We start from the raw sequence: 4,838 nt of genomic DNA on the forward strand, positions 1-4,838 counted from the left end.
CCGTGCTGGCCTCGCCCACGCCGGCCTGGCGACCTGGCAGGTCCGCCGCCCTCCCCCGCGCCCCTGGGCATGCGCCTGCTCGGGCTGCGCCCAGCGCCCGCACCCGAGTCACCTGTTCGGGCAGCCCCCGCGGCACCTGAACCCACTATGGCCCTTATGGCCTATGACATATGGGCCCCGCCCACAGAACAAAAGAAAAGGATTTAAAAATAATAATAATAATAATAAATTTAATTAATTAATTAACTTAATTAATCATGTTTAGTTAACCTAATGAACTATTGTTAATTAATTAAACGGTAATTAGATTAGTTAAATCCTAATTAGAATAAACAGAGTATGACATGCGGGACCCACACGTCAGATTGGCCCAGTCAACGCCCTGTTGACTGCTGACGTCACTATTCTGGATAATGTTGAATTAAAATAATTAAATAAATTCTGAAAATGATTAAAACTTTAGAAAAACATAGAAAATAAACCGTAGCTCAGATGAAAATGTTTTCTACATGAAAGTTGCTCAGAACGACGAGGCGAATCCGGATACGCAGCCCGTTCGTCTGCCACACATCCCTAGCATAGCGAACACGCAACTTTCCCCCTCCGGTTCATTGGTCCGAAAACGCAAAACACCGGGGATACTTTCCCGGATGTTCCCCCCTTCGCCGGTATCACTTCCTACCGCGTTAGGTCATACCTAGCACCGCTCATTGTCATGTCATGCATGTGTTTGCATTATATTTATTGTTTCTTCCCCCACTTCTCTCGCTAGAAACCGAGACTGACGCCGCTACTGGTACCCCGATCGACTACGTTGTTGACGACCCCTCCTTGCTAGAGCAACCAGGTAAGCCCCCCCCCCTTGATCACCAGATATCGCCTATTCCTTCTCTCTACTTCTTGCATTAGAGTAGTGTAGCATGTTACTGCTTTCGGTTAATCCTATTCTGCTGCATAGCCTGTCATTGTTGCTACCCTTACCTGCAATCCTAAATGCTTAGTATAGGATGCTAGTATCCATCAGTGGCCCTACATTCTTGTCCGTCTGCCATGCTATACTATCGGGCCGTGATCACTCGGGAGGTGATCACGGGTATATACATACATACTATACAGGTGGTGACTAAAGTCGGGTTGGCTCGTTGAGTACCCGCACGTGATTCCGATGTGGGGGCTGAAAGGACAGGTGGTTCCATCCAGGTAGTGGTGGGCCTAAGTTCCCGACGGCCCCCGACTGTTACTTTGTGGCGGAGCGACAGGGCAGGTTGAGACCACCTATGTGAGAGGTGGGCCTGGCCCTGGTCGGCGTCCGCGGTTACTTCATAATAACACGCTTAACGAGATCTTAGTATTTGATCTGAGTTGGGTCGTTGACCTTATACGCACTAACCGCCACGTGGGACAAGATATGGGCAACCGGCGTCGTGGTATCAGCCGAAGCTCTTTTTGACGTCAGCGACTGAGCGGCGCGCGCCGCATTGGACCATAAGCCCGCGCTTGTATTAAGGGTGCTAGGTCTGCTTCCGGCCGCCTTCGCAACATGCAGGTGTGCAATGGGCGATGGGCCCAGACCCCTGCGCGCATAGGATTTAGACCGGCGTGCTGACCTTTCTATTGAGCCTAGGTAGGGCTGCGACGTGTTGATCTCCCGAGGCCGGACATGACCCAGGAAAGTGTGCCCGGCCAAAGGGATCGAGCGTGTCGGGTAATGTGGTGCACCCCTGCAGAGAAGTTGATCTATTCGAATAGCCGTGTCCACGGTCACAGGCGACCCGGAGTTGTACCTTGACCTTATGACAACTAGAACCGGATACTAAATAAAAACACACCCTTCCGAGTGCCAGATATAACCCGGTGATCGCTCTCTAGCAAGGCGACGAGGAGAGGATCGCCGGGTAGGATTATGCTATGCGATGCTACTTGGTGAACTTACCATCTACTCTCTTCTACATGCTGCAAGATGGAGGCTGCCAGAAGCGTAGTCTTTGACAGGACTAGCTATCCCCCTCTTATTCTGGCTTTCTGCAGTTCAGTCCACCGATATTGCCCCTTTACACAGATACCCATGCATAAGTAGTGTAGATCCTTGCTTGCGAGTACTTTGGATGAGTACTCACGGTTGCTTTTCTCCCTCTTTCCCCTTTCCTTTTTACCTGGTTGTCGCAACCAGAGGTTGGTGCCCAGGAACCAGACGCCACCGTCGACGACGACCCCTACTACACCAAGGGTGCCTACTACTACGTTCAGGCCGCCGATGACTAGGAGTAGTTAGGAGGATCCCACGCAGGAGGCCTGCGCCTCTTTCGATCTGTATCCCAGTTTGTGCTAGCCATCTTATGGCAACTTGTTTAACTTATGTCTGTACTCAGATATTGCTGCTTCCGCTGACTCTTCTATGATCGAGCACTTGTATTCGAGCCCTCGAGGCCCCTGGCTTGTATTATGATGCTTGTATGACTTATTTATGTTTTTAGAGTTGTGTTGTGATATCTTCCCGTGAGTCCCTGATCTTGATCGTACACGTTTGCGTGCATGATTAGTGTACGATTGAATCGGGGGCGTCACAAGTTGGTATCAGAGCCGACTGCCTGTAGGAATCCCCCTTCCACACTCCTTGGCCGAAGTTGAGTCTAGTCGGTGAAAATTGTTTTACTAACTTGGCTGTGCGGCCCATGGGCCCATGTCGCCATTGGGTGGTATTAGGATCTTTTATTCCCCGTTTATACTCTGGGACTCTGATCTCTTTTCTATTCGGGTTAAATGAATTTTACAAAATAACATTAGGATCTCGTGATCACTTTCACCCGGAGAGCACCTTATTACTGATGATCGTCTGCTGCACCAGAAGATTTCGAAGATACTCTATGATGTTCTCTCGAGACTTTGTGCCATCGCTTTTGCAATTCTCATCCATCGATAAACCTCTATGGATAACCACGTACACTTGTCATTCGTACAATCATTCCACGTTGATCTTGTAATTATAAGATACCTCGAAATCCTCTCTATTGTTTCGAGAATCCTTTGTGCCTACTGCCTTGTGGTTCTTTACCGCATGAACACCCCTAAGGATAATCCCTCGCATTTATCAAGTATCTGTTCAACTCCAGTTGTTCATGTGTTTCACTAAGGCCTTCGAAATAATATTCGATCTTCCGAATTCCTTAGCAGCTTATTGCTCTTGAAATTCTTGCTTGCTTGCATTATGGTTAATCCCATAAGTATAGTAATCTTATTGGCAACCTTTGTCACTATCATTTGGGGTCCACTGATTCAATATGTTACGAATGCTCGCAATCCTCAATCATATCCTAGAATTCATCCTTTTGGCTCAGACGTCATTTTTAAACATGAGTTGAATCTCGACCAATCAAATTGTTGTCGATTTTACCCCTAAGCTTACTCAACTTATCCATCCTTAATCAGAGCGTTTGCTTCTGATCCTTTGATTTGGAAATCATAATTCCTTTACATGTGAGCTTTGAATTAGCCAGTTGCTTCTATAATCCAATACCTTTGCATTGTTTCTTCCTCTGGTTGTGTGCCGATACTCACATCAGCTTCGCTATGGACCGTCCGGTCCTTTGTTGAAATATCATCCGACAGTGTCCTTCGTCTACAAAAACCTCGAGAAATTCTTTCCCTGATACATAATGCCTTCGGTAAATTGTATCCTCTCGTTTTGTCACCCATCCTCTACTATCGAGCTGGTGATATTTATTCTTGAAGCTTGTGGCATATGTTCCTAAGATGCCCCGATGGGTTGAACCAACACCTTTACTATTCTGTGTGAACCCGAAAGATTTCACGGTTCATACTTATCTGGTATTGCACCAGGTAAAACTTTCAACAACTAATGTCAATTTTCGAAAAAGACGAGAAGTGAATGAAAGGTTATGCATTGAAGAAGTGGGAGTCGACCTTGAACTTTGTGTTCATGCCCATGGACACGATGTAGATCTTATCATTAAAGCCTCTCTTAAATCTTTTTTTCCTTGGTATAAGTTTATCTTATATCTGGGATCTGGCCTTTTGCAATCGTGGTTCCGACCATGTTCTCCTTTAAATACCATTTCTCATGCAAGTATAATCACTTGTCTTCTGCAGAGCAATACCCCAGTCCAACCTCTACTTTGGTCTGTCATCGAGTATTACTCCATGGTATCTCGAGATTATCACGGAATTGCATAACTTCTTATGAGTTCTCCATCAAGTACTACATTCTCACTAATTCCAAAATTTTCACGGGCTCTGTGTTATTAACACTCAAGGACACCGATAACTAAATCAAGTCCACACCGCGATTAAACAACTCTTAGTAAACCTCTTTACTTATGAGTTTGTACTCAATCACGTTATTCCTAGCCTGATCGGTTGTATCATTCGCATGCTGATTTTAACTGTGCTACCTGGTCCTTAATTCCCGGAGCACCACTTTCGGCAATGAGCTAAGCTTACATCGATCTTCCTCGGCATATCATTTCGCCTTGGACAGCAAGCTTGATTTCAAGTTTGTACTGTACTAGTGGTTTCAATAACCTTTCGCTCCATCATTCATTTGACTTGATGTCATCGCCGATCGATTACATCTTCATGAAATCTCGCGACAAATGTGTCGTGAACATCATCAACATTCTGAGCTCTTCCAAGATATCTATCGAATTCTTGATGAGAAATACCACCCTTTGCTCTCGATGATTTGTGTTATCATCGACCACTTTATTGCCTTTCATTCAACACAAACTTGTTCGTGTTTTGTGTTATACCTTGAGATCCTTGCTATCCATCAATTATTCTTCTTTACCTTGGAGCATTACCACCTTTTATGCCAGGAATGT

The sequence above is a fragment of the Triticum aestivum genome, chromosome 1D, assembly GCF_018294505.1.
Source record: "Triticum aestivum cultivar Chinese Spring chromosome 1D, IWGSC CS RefSeq v2.1, whole genome shotgun sequence".
In the NCBI taxonomy this organism is placed as follows: domain Eukaryota; kingdom Viridiplantae; phylum Streptophyta; class Magnoliopsida; order Poales; family Poaceae; genus Triticum; species Triticum aestivum.